The sequence below is a fragment of the Micropterus salmoides genome, unplaced genomic scaffold (assembly GCF_014851395.1).
Source record: "Micropterus salmoides isolate LMB-PRFRI ecotype aquatic unplaced genomic scaffold, ASM1485139v1 Ms_hic_scaffold_20, whole genome shotgun sequence".
Classification (NCBI taxonomy): domain Eukaryota; kingdom Metazoa; phylum Chordata; class Actinopteri; order Centrarchiformes; family Centrarchidae; genus Micropterus; species Micropterus salmoides.
Window position 1 is genome coordinate 716,435 of NW_024041151.1, and position 20,574 is coordinate 737,008.

A 20,574-nucleotide genomic window follows, 5' to 3' on the forward strand; every position below is an offset into this window, starting at 1 on the left:
CCAGGTGCATGGTGATACATGACACCGAAAGTGAACGAAAACCATGGCTAACTGTGACAACGTGTACACACAGTTGCACCCTCAGCAGTGTTTTAGGTGTTAATTAAAAGGATGGCAGTTTAACTGCAACAACTTAATATAACATAAATAGCCTATAGTTACTAGTTAAGGGTTCAGTGTATAATATATCTGAGGATCTATTGACAGAAATGCAATATAACATCCATAACTATGTTTTTCAGTGGTGTATAAAGACCTTGCATGTGCATGTGTTGCATATGTTTTTATTACCTTAGAATGAGCTATTTATATCTACATACACGAGACATCCCCTGCTGTAGAGGTCGACATATTGTGTTATCATGTTTCTACTCTAGCCTACAGCGAACAAACAGCGCTTTCATCACTACCTTGAAAGAGAAGCAACAGAAGAAGCAGCAGCAGAAGAAGTAGGAGCAAGAGCAAGAAGAAGTTGTACGTTTCTAACTACTATGTAGTAGTAGAAGCTCTCCTTTATTAGTAGTGGAATTTTGGACAAATGAAGGACCACAGCTATTATTTAGCACAAGAGCCAACGGAGGGTGAATCTGCTTCGAAGAAGTGAAAGCGTGATGAAGCCAGACGCGGGAGCAACCCAGGCAGAAATCACGGTTAAACATCGATGTGGCTTTTCCCAGATGGAAGAAGGGTCTAATGACGGAAAAATGTTTTCAAAGCGACACCGAAGATGCCAGTTTTCTGATGGACAGGTAAGGTAACGTTATTCCAACTTTAACAATGCAAATGAAAACTGTTGTTTGATAATGCTAGCATTAGCCAGAAGCTAGCCATAGACACCGTGAGAAGTGACTTTTCCCTTGTCAGTTGTGTAAAATATGTAGTTGGATAGTTTCATGTGGTTCTTCTCCCTCGCTGTGTTATGGCTTTGCTATGTGGGGATAAATGTGCCGGTTACGTTCGTGAGACAATCAGCTGATTAGTATTATTGACCGCAAAAGTTAGCCTACAGTTAACAGCTCATATTAGCCAGCTAAACTTTTACTACCCTGAAATATGTAACATTAGTTGGATTGTTATTTCGAAGGTTGTTCTCCAGCGCTTCGGCTTCGTTTAGTGAACAGAAATGTGTCTTTTGTGTTTGTGAGACAATCAGCTGATGATTACAATTAGCTATAAAACCGTAATATTGCATGGAGCATGGTGGCTCAGATTAGCAAGCTAAATGTTTACTGCCCTGGGGGAAAACATTTATTTTTACTGCTAACAGCATTACGATAACAACACTGTGTGCTTATCAAGTGACTAATTATGCTTATTGTCAGAATTTACATTAGAAACAACGTATTTGTTTGTATTGCTTCTACGGTGCATACAAAGGTTACCACAAGCTCAAATTATGGCACTCAGTACTTATTTGTGTTATATTATATTGTAGAGCACCCTTGATCCTCACCTGACTATGGCTTTGTAAACTTACCCATGATGTGGTTTATAATGGACTGTGGTACAGAAACAGGGACATTTTTACACACTCTTGTCTTACGTTTTCCATGTTGTCTGTCGGTGATCATACTAGTTTTTGGGATGTTCAATTTATTAGACAAGATGAGCAAACCCTACAAAGATGTAACACATTGGGGATTACAGTACAGTAATGTATTACAGTCATGTAGCACTTCATTTATTGAGGCTGCTGCTGTTTCTCCAGCTACGAGACAGGTCCTGCAACATCGACTCCCTTGAAGAGAAAACCTTTGCAAGTCCCAGCTCCAGCATTGTCTAGCATTGGTGCTTCTAGTGGAACAGACCGGTAAGTCATGCATAACAATATATAAATTTTGTCCTAATAGCTTTGATTAGAAACATGAACTTTATGATTAGTGTGTAATAGTGTGTTATTTTATTTTTGGTCTATATTTACTGTTGAATGCGCATATGTGGAATTTACACAACTTGCTCTGGTTATTCTTAGATGAGCATCTTGATGTCATTCCAGAAGCCACAGAAATTCAGGACCTTGAACAAAGGTAACATGTACACATCATAACTTTTAGACCTGTATTGCTTTTCTCCAAATGTTCAAAATATATATTTGTAATATGTTTTTTGCAGCTTACATGACATGAGCATTGTTGAGAAGGACTTGGAGGAAAATGTTTTCACTGACCCAATGAACAGTAGTACTTCCTAATTACATGTACTACTGTTCAGTGATATTATTTGAGAACTTGTTTTTATCTGAAAGTTGTCATTATGTAAAGAATTGATTTGGCAGATAAAGCTTCATCTTACTCCCTTGAAAGAGATGATGGACAGAATGGTTTCAGCTCTGATGAAGAGGATCTTCCACCGATTTCTATACAGTGTGTTATTTGTCAGTCTCAGTTTGCAATTGTTTTGTGGTGTTTGTTTACTACAGATTTTTGTGCCTCAGTAGAATGAGTGGAGCACTGAAGAAAGCACACTATCGATGGACTTCCTTGCCTGCACATTAAGACCCTCCTGATGAGCCTTCTCCCTGAGATCATGACCCTGTTTTCCCAGAACCACAGAAGGTCCTTTGTGAAGATGACATCATAGGTGTAAGAGCCTCCATAGTGTACAAGAACTGCTTAAGACAACTGGCTACATTTCTGATCCTGCCTGTGGATAAATGCACTGGCCTTCTGAGGACTGGTGGTGGTTCTCCTCTGTGACTTTTAGATCTGTCCTAATAGACACAGCTTGTGGAGGTGGATTTCCCAGCCTGTCATGAAGTTTGGGATGCAAGCTGGAGATTTTCTCTTGTCCACCAACATTTTGTTGTCTGGCAACAACTACGCAAAGGTTGCCCTCTTGTTCAAATTCATGAACATGGGGATGGTGAACAGGAAGACTTTCTTCTCCATTCAGGACATTTACTGCGTCAATACAATAAAGGACTTCTGGGAAGAGAGAAGGACAGAGGTTCTTTGTGGCCTTCAAGGGAAAGATGTTGTTGTCCTAGGTGTGTACTTGATACTGTATTATGGAACATAGCTATTTAATACACTAAGCAATGACAGTATGGAAACAACTAATAACTGTTTTTCTGTTGAATTATATTTTAAAAAATTTCAGCGGATGGCAGAAATGACTCTCCTGGTCACTGTGCACAACATGTGTGTGTTGAACATTTACACTTTTACACACATTTACACTTTCACCTCTACACACAGACTATAGTTGAATGCCTGTATTTTACAGTAATATTTATTTTTCTCTTTTCAAGGCAGCAAAGATAAAAGGAGAGTCGATCCTCTTCAACTGGCTGAAGGACATAGTCAACCATTTTCGGTGGTGTTGCAAGACTGCCGACACACGTCAGCAGTTTCTTGTAAGCACACAATTTTATTATATCTTTGGGTAATTTCATTAATTGCTATATTAAGGACATATTTATAGTGCATTTTTATGTTTTACAGGCATTATGGGTTGGCATCCTTCACCATGTCTGCAACATTCACACCTGGACTATGGGAAGTTGCAAACACGGGCACCTTGAATCGGATCAACTGCGGGGAAAGATGTGGATCCAGAGAGACTCCCAGTGCCACAAAGCTTTAGTGGATCTAGTTCTCAATAAGAGGTGGCAGAAAGATGTTCACAAATATCTGCGATTCAGGTAGTGTGGCTATACTTTTTCACACTGATGTGTATTGTAATATTTATGCTTACTGCTCATGTACACAGAAGTATGTATTTGTTTGTTCTATCAGATCGACTGCAGACCTAGAGTCATTCCAGAATCATATCCTGATGTATGCCAGCAAGCGCTTTGCTTTCAGCCCCCCAGTTTATGAGGCACGAGTTCTGCTTGCTGCTTTGGACTACAATTTCCACCTGAACAGACCAACAATGAAAACGTTGGACGGCAAAGAGATGTACGTTTTACACTTTAAAACTTAAAACGTATAATATTCCCATTCATAGTACAATATTCAGCCCATGTTTTATATGCAACTGATTGTCTTTACACTCAAGGTTTTCTCTTGTTCTACTTACAAACTGATATTAAATGGTTGTAATTTGTGTAATTTCAGTTTCAAAAGATTGTAGAAGAAGAACGCTAGAAGATACAGCGTATATGCCTTGAAATCTGAAAAAACCTACGGATACATTTCCTAGTTGCAAAGAAGGATTGTGAAGAACAGACTCATAAGTGGAGTGGGGATGCCTAGAAGGAGGAGCCTTCTCCCAGATGACCCCAGACAGCTTGGTTTGGTGCCCCCCGTACCTGCACCAGCCACATCAGACTTGCTGCAGAGACAAGTCAGAAGAGGTCTTGGTAAGTTACACAAATTTGTTGCCTATGTTGTACCATATTACATGTCACTGAATGATATTTACATTACAATATAGTCTGTGACTCTGTTTGATGGCACTGTCTTCAACAGGACCGTTATTCCAACCAGCATCTGATGTGGGAGGATCCCCACAGGAGATCTGCTTGCATGTGTCCTGGTACTTGTCAGGCAGGGAAAGAACTTCAGTTCACTGACAAAGTCATAGCTTTTACTCTTCAAAAAGAGAAATTTATTAACATTAAATTCTGTTCCTACCCTCCTCCAGTGGTTATTTCATGTGTTTCATCTTATTCTGCTAAGTCCACTGTGACCAGCGCATATTATTTTTTGTAGGTTTTTAGTTTACAGTTTGAACAGTAATGATAAGTAAGGCTACAGCTGTCCCCTATTATGTAAATATAAATAACTAAAATTGGTATTGAAAAGGTTACGGCAAAGTTTGAAATTCTAAACACATGTTCAAATGTATATAATGAAAATAAAAAGACCATGTGCTTCTATTTCTTACCTTTTTATTTTTTCGATACCATAGAACTGCAGTTGAACAACTATAACACTATATAACTATACAACATACATCAAAGTTAAATAAAGAGGGGAGAAATATGAATAAATATATATAGAAATGTAATAAAAAATCAAATGTTAACTATGTACATTTGTTTGATGCCTTGATGATGCTGAGGCAGCTTTGTGAGTATTTGTGTGAAACTGTATGACCATGCCTGAGGGCCTGGAAGGAAATTCACAGTCCAGGAATAAAACCCGTGTAGTGTTCTTGAGGATCAGGGAACTTGTCTCTAATCCTCCAAACACAACAACTAGGTTTCCCTGGCCTAAAGCTCCATGTTGCCAATAGATGAAGTGTCTATAGGCACCATAGCGTTGTCATCCCCAGGCTCCCTGATGTTGCCTAACGCCGTGACGTCCTCCCGGTAATGAAGCCTTCTTCGAGGCAGTTCTGGGAGAAGTGCGGCAGCAGGCTCACACAGTTCGCTTGCTCCTGGTCCGTAGGCATTTCCCTACAGTTACCACAAGTACACCGAGGTACTCCTGGCACTCTGGCAGAAGGTGGGGCACCATGTCTGCGCTGATGCATCATCAAGGCATCAAAGACCAGCCTGGCTGCCTCTCCAGCAGAAGGGTGGAGAGCTCTGTGTTCTTCAACGGTCATCTGAAGAAAGAGGACACAGGGAAAAATACTCAATATGCAATATTCTCTGCTTCAATACTCTGGTTACTCTGTCTCGATGTTGTTTTTAAGATTGTATCCATTCCAAATGAAATATACTGGTACTCATTATGAATATTAATATTTAATGCACTACTACTATTTATCATTACACTTCTGTTGATGCTGTAAATTACTTTACATGTCCACATTACCTTTATTTAGATTTAGATTTTATAATTTTTATATTTAATTGACATGCAAGCTTAGCAATTGTGACCAAGAATTTCCCCTCGGGTATCAATAAAGAATTTGTGATTCTGATAAAATAAGGCTTTATAAGGCAACATGGTACTGCATATTAGGGTTTGCAGGCTGGCCAATGTTTGCTCAACTTGTATAATACGGCTTCATATAATCATTGTTGCCCAGTAAATGACATGTTACTACTATCTAACGTTACAGTACCAGGGGTACATGTGCACAGAGCTGCTATGTAAATAACATTATCACTGTGTGCTGGGGTTTTTCATAAAGTGCAAACAGGTCAGAATATAATAACGTTACAACAACCTTATAAATACAAACCTTGGTAACAGCTCTCGGGTTCCTTTGGAGGGCTTCCACTCTTTCTTCGTCCTCTATTGAGCCATCACTCCAGGTAGGTCCTCTGCCTCTCCGCCCTCTTCCTCTCCCTCTCTCTCTTACAGTTATCTCTGGTAAATGGACTTCTACATTTAGATCACATTGACATGTGCTGGTTCTGTCTAACATTAGCTTCTTCTTCCTTCTTTTTCTTCTTCCTTGTGCTTTTATTGTCAGTTGGCAAACAACGAATTGGTGCGTTACCGCCACCAATTGGTATGGAGTGTGGATCAGACCTTTATACATCTCTGATCATGGAGAGAAATACTTTTGTGAGGGATTAGTTGGACTTAGTGGGCGGGCCACAACAGTTGATTGACAGTTAAGGAAGAGGAAGGAAAAAGCAATGACAATAGGTCTCTAAGGGAAAGGCAAAAGCAAATGTATGTATTCATTCTTTTATTCATTCATTCTTTCTTTGATATATTTCTACATTTATTTATTTATTCTTTTATTCATTCATTCTTCCTTTGATATATTTCTGCATTTATTTATTTATTATTTTATTCATTCATTCTTTCTTTGATATATTTCTGCATTTATTTATTTATTCTTTTATTCATTCATTCTTTCTTTGATATATTTCTGCATTTATTTATTTATTCTTTTATTCATTCATTCTTTCTTTGATATATTTCCGCATTTATTTATTTATTCTTTCATTCATTCATTCTTTCTTGCATTTATTTCCCCATTTATTTATTTATTCTTTCATTAAGTTCTGTCACTTTGGATGTTCCATAGTTATGGACGTGGCAGTTAATAATGAAAAACGTAACATAAGAGAGATTCACTCCTATGCTTGTCAAGCCGAAAATGATGAAGAATGCACTTCTTCTCAGAACACGCCAGTGAAATGACCAACTAAAAAGACTAAAGGTAACCAAAAAGAAAACAGACACTCCTGCAAGGCGTTAACGTTAAACGAGGAACCAACGCTCTCCGAGCTACAAAACACCATAATTACAGCCGTCTTTGGGAAGATAAATGAAAGAGCTGTCCGCTACAATACAGTTCAGATAGACGGTCTTAAAAAGTCGCTGGACTTTTGCCATAAGGAAGTTGTGGATTTGAAAAACCAGAACATGGCTCTCAGAGACAAATGTGAGCAACTCCAGGAAAAAGTCACAGAGATGGAACTTAAAGTCAGTGAGAAAGAAAAAGAAAACATCCGATCACGAGTCAAGACATCTGTCGGGCCGAGCTACAAGTCTCCGAGTCCGAGAAGGTAGCAGGTCGATGGAGGAGCAGTAATCATCAGGTTCCTGTTGTGGAGAGGATCTAAGAACAACAAGTACCTGAAGAACAACCGGCTCCACTTCATGGCCAGCTGTGGAGGCAGCAGGAAAGACAGGAGAAGAGACTTATATAAGAAATAAAAGGAAATTAAAATGGACTGAAAGAAAACCACTCAAAGATACTAAGCAAAGTGGATAAATATATTACTGGGTAAGATGAAACATGCTGTTTAAGTCATAGTCTTTAATCTCAAGGAGTGCAGTAATTATCAAGGCAACAAAATAATCACCTCTGCAGTGATGCTTTAATTAACCAAAGGGTTTAAGAGTTTAACGAAAGAATTGTTCCTTTTTGTTCATGTTCAACAACGTCCATTTCTATTTTATCTGTAAATGCCAGGGGTATTAGAAACCAGTTAGAGAGAAAATGTTTGTTCTTATATTGCCAAAACAAAGGTGCTGATTTTTATTTCATCCAAGAAACTCACGCTGAGAAACAGATGTATCGTTTTGGAGTCAGTGGGAAAGATGTGTGGTTTTCCTCTGGTAGGAACAGGTCAGCAGGGGTCGCTGCACTACAGGGAAAGTTTAATGGTCATATTATCAGCCAGTTAACAGATGTTAATGGTAGATGGATAATTCTCCTAGTAGATACAGACCGATCTCAATTTATTTTTATAAATATTTATGCCTCCAATAACAAACAAGACAGCACAATTATATTTTCAGCAATAGAGAATAAAATTAATCAGCTGTTATTACAGATCCCCTCAGCCAAAGTTTTATGGGGAGGAGACTTTAATACAGTGATGGATGAAAACATGGATAGATGGCCTCCTAAAGATAAAGTAATGAGTGAATTAGGAAACATATGTGGATGTAGGATGGATCTTATTGATATCTGGAGAAATAGACACTTGAACCAAAGATTATATACTTGCAGTAATAAGGATAGATCTCAACAATCACGCGTAGACTTCTGGTTGATCTCCTCAGATGTAGAAGACAAGGTGGACTTAGTGAGAATAGAACCCTCTGTTTTTACAGATTATAAGGCTATTATGATTATAGTAAATATGAGGTAACTTTAATAAGGACTATTGGAAATTAAATAAAACACTATTAGAAAATAAGGAATTTAAAAATGAAGCCCCAAAAAAAAAGCATTACGGGTATTGATGACACAAGTCACATCAGTCTGTGACCAGAAAATTTGTTTAACGGAGCTACAAAAATGTATTGACTCTTAAAGAAAATAAATCTCCTGGTAATGACGAGTTGATAAGTGAATTTTATAAAGTCTTTATTAAGATTTTAGCCCCATTTTAGTGTCTGTATTTGAAGAAGCCAGAGAAAAAGGAGCTACCACTTACTCTGCGTCAGAGTCTTATTAAATCGATCCCCAAACCAACAAAAGAATAATTGAATATTGAGAATTGGAGGCCAATTAGTCTGTTAAATAATGATGCCAAGATATTTAATTTGATCTTTGCAAAAGGATTAAAATCTGGAATGGATAATATTATTGATGAAGAACAATCTGGATTCATACCTGGTAGAAATATATGCAACAACATGCAGTTAATTCTAGATATGATTGATTATAATGAATATATAGTGGACAATAATTTATTTTATTTGTTGACTTTTATAAAGCATTTGACACAATAAGCCAGTTTATGTTTAAAGTCATTGAATGCTTTGGATTTGGAAACAAATTTCTAAATGCTGCCAAAAGACTTTCTAGAAGGTGCAACAGCTCAGTTAAGTTAAAACACGAAGATTTGATATTGGTGATAAGACGAGGTCGTCCCCTCAACCCCTTTCTGTTCCTTCAGGTAACACAAATTATGGCCGTACACATTAAAAAAGGGCAGTTTCAAGGTACAGTGACCTTAAATAGAGAATTTAAATGATCTCAACTGGCAGATGATTTGACTATTTTTCTGTCAAATAAAGAGGAAGTGATCAAAGCAATTAGTTGTGTTGAGGATTTTTCTCTTGTTTCAGGCTTAAAAATGAACCTGAACAAATCTGTATTATTACCATTTAAAGAATGTGACCAATCAGAAGTAGACGGCCTGTGATACCTGTGAGGAACACCGTTGCATACCAAGGTGTAGTTATAGACAGGAATGAGAAACTCTGTAGAAATCAAAACTTCAGCCCTATAATTGAACAAATAAAGAGAAGGTTCAACATGTGGTTGATCTTTCATTGAACGGTAGAGTTCTACTTTCTAAAGCTGAGGGAACATCCAGATCTGTCTGTGTCTCCTTATCATTGGAAATGCCGGCTGTAATATACAAAAAACTAGATGCAATCCTATTTAATTTCATATGGAGGAATAAATATTATTTAAAGAAAGATATCTTATGTAACACAAAAAGAAAGGTTTGAAACTTTAAACAATTCTTTCAAAATTAAATGGCTAACTAAGTTAATTACAGAAAATGACTTCCCTAAAAATATATTTAACTTAATGAGTGGAATTGAATTTGTATTAAAATGTGACTATAAAATTGATAAATTACCTGTAAAATTATCAAATTTTCATAAACAAGCTCTGCTGGCCTGGAAGTTAATTTACAAGCATAATCTTCTCCAACAAATTACTACATTTTGAACAACAAGAATATTCACTATAAAAATAAATCACTGTATTCTGAAACATGGGCTGCCAAAGGTGTTGTATTAGTTAAACAGTTACTAACTTATGAGGAATTCCTCGCTGAATTCAGTTTAACGGTTACGCCAAAAGAATTTGCTGTGGTTTCTGATGCTGTGCTGCAACTTCTTAGAGGTTCGACTATTGAGGTCTCAAGGATCCAACCATTTAATAGTAGTTTATTCCTTGGAGAAATTGACATTACTACAAATAAATGTTGAAATAAATATATCAGGAACTGCATACAAGGAATAACTCCTCTGGACTTCACTTTATGGAGAAATTAATTGGCAGAAAATGTGACTTATTGTAGACAAATTCTGTTTTAACAACAAAGTAAAAGAGGTTTCCTTTAAGATATTACGGTTAAAAAGACGTATTAAGAGATTTAGATTGAATATTGCATATTCTTGCACTTTCTGTCAATTACATGAAGAAACAATTTGTCATTTATTGTATTAATCTCTACACTGTAGAATGTTTTGGCGGGATGTTGAACTTTATATGAAAAGGAAAACTGGACAAACATTTCAACTTCAGGAAAAAGACATTTTTATATGTTTTAAAAGAAACGAGAAGGAAAAAGACGTACATTTTTTTTTTGTACAGTTGGTAAGAATATTGGGGAAATTCTAACATCAACAAGAAAAAATGGACAGACTCCAAATCAAACTTTGGAACAAAGAACTGCATCAGTATAGCACCACAATTAAAACCATTAAGAACAAGAAGGCAATCAAAACTAACTGCGTGTTTGACAAATTTCTGTTGGACAGATGAGATATTACTTTGAATGAAGAAAGAAAACCCCTCAGTTTAAATTCAATAGACAAGCTTGGTGATTCTGTGAGAACAAGATAAAAAGAATAAAACAGGTTAAAGAGTAGATTGAAAGTGCAGCAGCAGCACATTGGAAGATATGAAGCTCAGAGCAAGTTCAACCGGAAAGACTATGGGATGGATTTAAAACGCTCTACTACACTAACAGGCCAGCTGATTTGGCCTAAATGATAATAATGAGCGCATGTTACCGTGACAACGGCCGCACACAAAGGCAGACTGGGTGAAATGACCAGATGACTTCAGTTCTGAATCCTTTTAAATCAATGATCAGGTTTCTATCAGGGAGACTGGAGCTGATTATTGGCTACATGTTGGAGAAATCAGCAATTTAGCGGTTGGTTTCCTACCATTATTATGGAAACCATGACAACCAGTGGAATAACATCTTCTTCCCTCCATGATATATGACTGTAATATAAAGGAAGCTGCGAGCCTGAAGCCACAGCTGCTCCCTCAGGTAAGGAGAGCAGCAACACGTCCCTACATGCTGCCATGGTGAGTCCACATGAGCTGGACCTGCAGGTCTCTGCAGGGCTCGGTTTGTGTTTCCTGCTTTAGTTCAGCAGAGTGTGCTCAGCAGGGCTGACTCACTACAGGAAGCATCACCACAGATCTGCTCAGGTCAGACGGTCCTCTCTGAACAGCTCAACATTTTCACGTGCCGCCACAGAAAGCCTTTCTAGAATCCAGGATCTGGAGCAGACGGCTTTAAATGCATCCACCTGGAGAGTTCCTTTTATTAGTCCACTTGGCAACTAGTGAGCAAAGAGTGAAAAGTGGGCTGTCACTTGGAGGAACGACATTAACTGCTGAATATTAAACTGAGGCTCTGAATGTCAAACTTTAAGCTCGTGCCGGTTCTGATCCCGCAGGCCTCGGCTCAGGGGAAAGGAGACCCGGGTCCAGAGAGGTCTGAGAAGGTCCCAGAGGACAGAGCTAACGTCCTCCAGGAGGAACCAGGTCCACAGGCAGACCACATGTGACGGGGAGATAAAGCTTTTCTCACTAAGAGCCTTTCTGTGCTGCTCTTTGTCTCTGTATGTAGAAATCCTTCTAAATGAGAGGAACCTGTCTCAGCTGGACCGCCGGCTGGACCTCAGACTGAAAGGAAACCAGGAAATCCAGGAAGCTCTGTGGACCCCCGTCCCTACATTTAACCTCAGAGATCAATAAAGTCAATCTGATCACATCTAATAAAACTCACTCATCATCTGACTCACAGAGATTATTTACTGAGATTAATGAGAGTTTACGTCATTAACCACCTATTAAATGTTGCAAACGAGAAAAAACACACCTTAAAACCTGTTTGACACCGTTTAGAGGAAACATGTTGTTCAACCTAGAAACTGTACCAAAGGGTTGCACACTGTGTCCAGACCTCACTGTGGTTCGCTGCTAGATTTACAACTTCTGTCTGTTTTAAGTTCATTAAGGTCAACACTTTAAGGACTTCTCTGTAGGTTGAAGAGATGTTTTCCTTCTGTGTGTAAAATGATGCGGTTGTTCTTACCTGTTTGAATGAAGAAGCTGCGTTAGGACACACTGAGCATGCTCAGTGTGTCCTTTCAGTCTGTTGTTTTTCTGAAATATAATGATCAGACCAACAGCTGACTGTAACTTAAAATCCTCGAACGATAAAAAGCAACACATAAAAAACGAGCCAGCCGACTGTGAGGACTGCTGAGAAACAAGACGTCAAAGGTCAAACTAGTTAAAAAACTATGATGCACTCAAAGTCAGACTGACTGGAAGAAAATAATGTGTAAGGTTAAAACAAAGCACTGAATTTAACTTTACTTTGGATTTAATACAAATAATCTACAGCAGTGACCTGAGGAGCAACGCTGATCGTCGGATTATTGATGAAGCTGGATCCACATTTAATGAACCAAACACTGCTGTGCATCTTACCTGCTCCACCTGCTCCACCTGCTCCACCTGCTCCGTGAGAGGTCGTCTGCTTCGGACTGGAACTTTACTGCTCTTGTTCCTGCTTCAACAGATTCAACAGGAAGATTCAATAAACACAATCACAGCTTTGACAGGTTTCAGTGTGGCCTAAGATATGATGAGACATCCCCTGTAGGGGAAATTCACGTTGACCCAGCAGCACAGAGGAACGTAAAGAACAGACAGATAGTCTTTATCCTCCCTCACGGGAAATTTGTCTTCACAGTCTGATGTGTTGGTTAATCCAGGGTTTGGAGTTCAGGTGTCGTCTCACAGTCTGTGTCGATGCAGAACAGGTTTACACCCCTGATTAACCCCTGCAAATCAACCACATGTTGCGAACAATGAGGTAGAAACAGCAGGTAGAGTGTGTACTGTGGGATCAATGTCACACACTTTTTAATGGACTAAATGAACTGGTCCAAGGACAGCACGTAAACATTATCTGCAGCGATCTTATAATCGTGTCCTGCACAGATTTCACAATCAGCATTTGGATTCATTAATAGTTTAGTTCATTAAAAAATCTAAATCAGTGCATGGATGTTACGGCAGCGTGTGTTAGAATACCAATAAAAATATACCCTTATGAGTACGTCGTCACCATGGACGTCACCCTAAAACACGCCTACTAAGTAGGTTGCCACTGTTCCCTGTTAGATGAGCGGGTACTCTGGAGTGCTGTGCTCTGCAAATGCTCATTGTTTGGATTCACATTTGGTCCCAATGTTTCAGCGAACATTAACACACTACAACATTACTGTGTTGTAGTGTGTGTGTGTTTTTGAGGGATTGTGTGTTGTTTGAGAGGAAAGCTTCATTTTTGGGGAACTGGGAGAGAAGTTGTTGATTTGTGTTTAGAGTTTTGAGAAAAAGAGGCAGAATTTCAACAAATGTGTTTAAGCAATCAAGAAAAACCGTAAGATTGTAAATGAACATTTCCAGCAGCATCAAATGTGGAGAAAGGATAGAAGTAAATAAAACATACTGCCCAGATATATTCTGGAAATCAAACAAAGAGTGTTGGAAAAGGAAAGAATGAAAGCACCATTTTAAACAGGTTCACCAAATAATATTTTATATTTTAGAAGTTAAATTCATTTGTACAAATAAATGTAAAAACACACAGAATGTACTTTACAAACTGGCAAATACATGGTTGTCAAAATCAAAAGGTCCTTCTGGGTTCATCCACTAGATGGCGACATTGTTCAATGATTGTTGGCGTTACGAGCACGTTGAACAAAGTGTTGGAAGTTTCACTATCACATGTAAAAATACTGCATTTAAAATTCGAGTTAAGTAAAATTACAGCTGTCCAGCTTACTAAAATTAACCTACTACTCTACAAAAATAAAGATTAGGCTAACTAACATATTCTGATTATTATTTTGTAGAACTCAGACAGTTCAATCCAATTTACATCCTATAATTCCAAATGTATTTATATGTGGCTCGTGGATTTCATCACTCAGTGTTGGACACTTTTATCCAGAACTGAAGCTTATAATGTTTACTTGTCACGTATTATAGAACAAAACCACAAGTTAAACATGTATAATAAATATATATCAGTCAATATATTAAGGAAGCTTAAATATAATTTCCAGATTTTCAGGGTGAAAAAGGAGCAAAACTTTTCATACAAATTTATATAAATAATATAATAATAATATAAATTTCTACGAGCATGTTTAGTTTATCAGGTTTCCAGCTGGAGCTAAACTCTGAATGTTCACAAAGAAGTGAAAAGTCTCTCTGGTGCTCGATGCTGAGATACATGAGTGGGGGAAATTAGATCATTAAACACCTGCATGTGTTTTTAATTATGTAAAAGGAAACTAAATTCAGGCAGCACGTGACATTTTAATATATATCAATCTAACAGAATCTTAGTCAGTGCTGCTCTCAGATCTGTTTCTCCTGCAGATCATATTTTCTCCTGTAACATCGTCCCTGCTGAGGCAACACAACATGATTTAGTCTTCCCTCCTCTTTGTCGTGCTCACAGCGAGAGAACGGAAAACTTGGCCAAACAGAAACTGACAAGAAGGTGTTAAAGTTACTGACTGCTGCACGTTTCTCTTTTCTAAATAAAACTCAAATTCTATGACTAATAGAGATTATTTATTGTGATTTGTGAGACTTTACATTTTATTGTGCCTCCTAAAGAACACCTGGATGCTGTTTTGATCATTTATATTGGACATGATTCATCAGGACAGGTTCCACTCAGAACAGGCCTCGCCATGGTCGACCAAAGAGGTTGAGTGCACGTGCTCAGCGTCATATCCAGAGGTCGTTTTTGGGAAATAGACGCTTGTAGTATATAGTGCTGCCAGACACATCAACAGATATATCCACTCAGTAAAGTGAGTTCTACTGATCGTGTTCCTGCAGGACAGGAAGTCAGCAGATCCACATTAAACACCGAGGAGGGAGTTCAGCTCAGCAGCCTTTACATTTAGAGGCTGAGCTCACAGATCAGGCTTTGCAGATGTTGGACATGAGTCTGGATGTTTTTCTTCACGCTGCAGCTTTACTGTCCTGGAAACGCTGACAGTTCATTCTTCATCTGATCAAACTGATCAGAGACTTTCTGACACTGATCAGCTGACTGGAGGATGGAGGCTGTTAACTTTCTGTCCTCTTCAGTGAACACAGTGACTGTAAAGCCTTTCACAAGGAGCACCAGCAGATCACTGATCAGTTCCCTCCCTGTTCCAGCTACAGCCAAAGCTCCCACACTCTCTCCATTCAGTTCATTCACTCGTCTGAGGATCCTCTGAAACTCCTCCATGTCTGACAGAGTGTTCTCAGCCTGAACTGCAGCTGATTCTTCCTCCAACCGTTCACACGTCCTCTTTATTTCTTCCAGCTCGTTCTTCAGCGGTTCAACAATCTCCAGGAATTCTCTCCCCAGCTTTTCTACTTCCTTTGCACTTTCGTTCTCTTCCATTATTTTTAGTAGGTTTGTACCAACAACAGCGGCTGTTCCTGCTGCTGCTGCTGCTCCCGCTAAAAAGCTAACCCCTCCAGTGAACGGAGCCGTAAGGACGAGTCCGAGTCCGAGTCCTCCAGTAAAAACTGCTGTTGTTCTGACTGCATCCGTTTCCTCCTGCATCTGCTCTACTTCAGCAGGAATCTTCTGAAACCTTCCTGCAATCTGTCTCATCCTGTGTTCACTGTTGTCAAATCCTCTGATGAATGAAGCTGCAGGTTTCTTAAGTCTGTCCATTAGTTCAGACAGTTGAGGAGGCCGGTCTTTGCTCCCACTTCTTGGTGTTGAGTCCATTTTCTCTGCAGTCTGTTGAACAAGCAGATAATAAATCAAAGTTCAGTCTAAAGGATTTCCTCTCTGCTGCTGCTCAGCTGTTCCGGGCTGCGTTTCCCCAACGCATTCTCATCTCAATGCGTCAAAACTCTTTCGCTTTCAGACAGCGTGACAAAGCGTAAGGATGTTACGCTAAAGGTAGCCTTCAGCATCCGTATGAAACGCCCACGTTTGCTACGTTGCAAGAACACAGCGGAGGCCGATGTGGGCAGCTGTAGGGTTAGCCGGTAAGTCAGAGACTTAAGTTTAGGTGCTTCTAGGTATTTCTGATGGTTATGGTAAGTGTAGGGGCCTTGGGAGGCTGTCAACACCGTTATCACGAACGTAGCTAGCTAGCACTTCTGGTCTGTACGGGACGCCCCAAAGCGCCTCATATAGACGCTTCCGGAATAGCGTCAAATACCTTTTGTCACGTTTTCTGAAAGTGTTGGTATTGGACGCCCTGAGAGGAGAACGGGCTGGTTTCCCACAAAACGACGGAAGGCAGCACTGAACTATGTTGGTACGATGCATCGTTAAACCAACCAACATCTGAAGTCCGACCGTTTCCCAAAACGGTTTCCAGGTGTGAGGAAACTCACACGTCATATTCTGCCTAAATATGTCAGCGGTGAGCGACCTATTAACTAATCATTAGTTTTAGCCTAGAGATAGGCAAGATTTTGAGTACTCTACCTGCCTCTGGCCAGCAGCAGTACGAACTCTGCCATGATGAACATGAGACAGAGAGCAGAGATGAGAGTCAGAGCCAGCACAGTCCAAAGCAGCAGTTTATGCTCAGATTGATGATGATATGACTTATTTATTCATTTATTTAGTCATATAAAGTCATTACTTTACTTTAGGAGTGTTGGAGGGATCTTTCTAGTTTTGAAAATGTATTTTAATGGCTCATTTATTATGTACTCTACTTACTCAAGAATGCAGGAATAAAGGTCTGTAAAGAGCCAGAGGGCCCGACACACGCTCTGTCTGGAGAGCGGACTGACCAGGGACAAACTCCTGGGCCACTTTGTGGCCTCCGTCCGTGACCATGCTTGACCTTAAAAACATGTGGCAGGAGGTGAGCATGCGTCTCTGCTACGTGTCCATAAACTGTTCCCACAGAGAGCGACATCAAATATAACGTCAGGATAACTAAATCCATTTTAGCTGTGGCTACATTAACTAGCAGCTGTTCCAGGGTTTTCATGGTTAGTTGGTTTTGTTCTAGTTATATTATAGTCCCTCTGTCTGACCCTCTCCCTCTCAGAGCTTGTCTCCATCTTCTGTCACTACAAACAGCCTCTTTCAGCCACACTGACAAGCACAATCTGTTTTCAGAAGTCATAAGAAATTAGCATTTAAGTGCTTTATTTAAAATAAAATCAGCAATCAGCGCCCCCCCAGGTTCAAAGTCGCTCCTAGGCTGTCAGAGACTGTTTACTGTAACCAGCTGCCTGATAACACTGACAAAACATTTCTACACCCATTTACATGCAGAACAAGTTTCACTATTTGATACTAGTATGTAGCCAATTCTTCATACTTGACTGCCTTTTAATTGAAGCTTTACCCTTTACACTGTGAGCTGCCTTTGCTGTGTGACGTCATTCAGCTGCAGGATAGTTTTTGAGCGGCTCTACCTTCAGACCTTATTTAGTCAGGACCGGCGTCTCACTGGGTTTATCCTGACAGCACTCACTCGTCCATTCACTGCTGACTGACAGTCATACTTTGCCATCCTGCATATGTTTGGTGATTATTTGACATTTCCAATAAATCATATCATTGGCACGCAGACCTGTTCTGTCTCACCTCCTTTTTGTCACAGGCTGAGGGCCGGCTTGTGACTGCAGCCTACAAGGCTTTGGACCCTGTTACCTGTTTGGCTGCACAAGCTGTCCGTTCAGTCTGCTGTCTTTCTGAAGTTTCATGATCAGACAAACGACAAACGAAAATCCTCGAGAAAGATAAAAAGCAACACAATAAACTAACCAGCCGTCTGTGACGACGTTAAAAGAAACAAGAGGTCAAACTACAAGTTAAAGACTATGATGCATTCAAAGTCAGACTGAGAGCCAGGTTATAGCAAAGCACTGGATTTAACTTTACTTTGAGCAAAACCAAACTAATAATCTACAGCACTGACCTGGAGAGCAGCAACAGTAGCGTCAGTGGGCCAACGAACCAAACACTGCAGCGCTTCTTACCTGCTCTGTGACAGACTGGAACTCCTCCTCTGCTCCAACACGTTCAACAGGATGATTCAATTAAACACAAGAACCACAGCTTTGACAGCTTTCACTGTGACCTCAGATAAAATAACAATGAAATTCATGTTGACGGGACAACGAGCCTCCTCACAGCTCATTGGTTCCTCTGCTGCTGCTCTGCTGCCTTTGTTTGCTCGTGGCAGGGTGGAGGATTTGTGCCCCATCGGAGGAGGTTTAAAGGCCAAACCCTGCGCAGTTTGACAGCAGAATTTCAGTTATCATCGGGGAAACCCGTTTGTCTGGAGTCGTGCCAGAGGGAGAGGGGGACACTGAGGCCCCGTCCACACTACTGCGTTCTCAAATTAAAACGGAGACCTTTTGCTACGTCTGTATCTTCTCCAGTTTGCAGAGCTCGGACACGGTCTCGGGTCAGCCAGGCCCCGGGAACAGCTGGCTGTTACTGATTAACTCATTATTACTGCAGCAGAGAAGTTGATGAAATAAGAGATGTAGCTGCTGAAATGTGCACTGTAAGAACAGTGAAGTGTTCAGAAATCACTCATCACCACAATCCACCCGCTGGAGGAGCCTAACCTTGATCTCTGAGCTGATTCTGGGCCTGGTTGTCAGGCACAAAGTCAGCGGGTGTAGAAACACTATGGGCTGTGCCACACTGTGGAAAACCGCAGACAGCCTAATCACACGGCCCACCTCAGTAATTATCTACAAACAACTTGGTTATGTGGTAAATTTCCAAACAGTTACAAGACAAAAGGTAAACAGAAAGAGTCTCAGCTACAATGAGCAAGAGGAGTGTCAAATAAGTTAAGATAACGCCTCTGAATAAAAGGAGGTTTTATGTTGTGACTCAGATAAAGAGATTGACTAAAGAGATTATAGCAGAAAAGAGGAGCTACGCTGAAAAGCCAGGAAACAGCTTCACAGCCAGCGACCCTGCGTCAGCGTGGAGAGGCCTGCGGACACTAACTACAGGAGACCGTCCCCCAACTCTGCTGGTACTCAGCAACTGGCAGACGAGCTGAATGGCTTTTACTATAGGTTTGAAAAACCCAGAGTCACACCCTCCCCCACTCCAACACCATCTTCAAACAGTCACCTTCCCCCTCTGACCTCTCACCTGCACTCAAGATCTGTGAAGAGGACGTGAGCCACCTCTTCCAGAGGCAGAAGATCAGGAAGGCTCCTGGCCCCGACTGTGTGTCTCCATCCTGCATAAAAATCTGTTCAGACCAGCTGGCCCCCATCTTCACTCAGATCTTCAACAGATCTCTGGAGCTGTGTGAAGTCCCCTCCTGCTTCAAACGCTCCACAATCATCCCGGTCCCCAAAAAACCCTCCATCTCTGGACTAAATGACTACAGGCCCGTCGCCCTGACATCTGTAGTCATGAAGTCCTTTGAAAGACTGGTGCTGGCCCACCTGAAGGACATTACAGGCCCCCTGCTGGACCCCCTGCAGTTTGCCTACAGGGCTAACAGGTCAGTGGATGATGCTGTCAACTTGGGTCTGCATCATATCCTGCAACACCTCGACTCTCCAGGGACATATGCAAGGATCCTGTTCGTGGTCTTCAGCTCGGCGTTCAACATCATCATCCCGGACATCCTCAGCACCAAACTCACCCAGCTCACTGTGCCAGCCTCCACCTGTCAGTGGATCACAGACTTCCTGACTGACAGGAGTCAGCAGGTGAGGCTGGGAAACATCACATCCAGCACCCGGACTATCAGCATTGGCGCCCCCCAGGGGTGTGTGCTCTCCCCACTGCTCTTCTCCCTCTACACAGTCAGCTGACTCTCTGGTGCAGTCAGAACAACCTGGAGCTTAACACGCTCAAACTGTGGAGATGACCGTGGACTTCAGGAGGAGCCCCCCCACTCTGCCCCCATCACCATACTAAACTGTGTCTGCTGTGGAATCCTTCAGGTTTCTGGGATCCACTATATCCCAGGACCTGAAGTGGGAGCCCAACACTGACACCATCATCAAGAAGCCCAGCAGAGGATGGACTTCCTGCGCCAGCTCAGGAAGCTCAACCTGCCTAAGGAGCTGCTGATCCAGTTCTACACAGCCATCATGCAGTCTGTCCTCTGCACCTCCATCACTGTCTGGTTTGGATCTGCCACCAAAAAGGACAGGAGCAGACTACAACGGACAGTCAGGACTGCAGAAAAGATCATT

The 20,574-nt window shown here is 40.7% G+C and overlaps 1 long non-coding RNA gene across 2 annotated transcripts; it reads left to right on the forward strand.

Moving 5' to 3' along the window:
* The first annotated feature begins 289 nt into the window (after nucleotides 1-289).
* Nucleotides 290-4,585, forward strand: LOC119914024. Of its 2 annotated transcripts, XR_005446705.1 has the most exons (9): nucleotides 290-749; nucleotides 1,709-1,810; nucleotides 1,973-2,027; nucleotides 2,420-2,986; nucleotides 3,251-3,355; nucleotides 3,444-3,643; nucleotides 3,738-3,902; nucleotides 4,062-4,306; nucleotides 4,416-4,585. It is a non-coding gene; the product is annotated as an uncharacterized LOC119914024 (long non-coding RNA). The 2 variants fall into 2 exon arrangements; XR_005446704.1 differs by having other exon boundaries at nucleotides 2,420-3,355.
* Nucleotides 4,586-20,574: the final 15,989 nt, after the last annotated feature.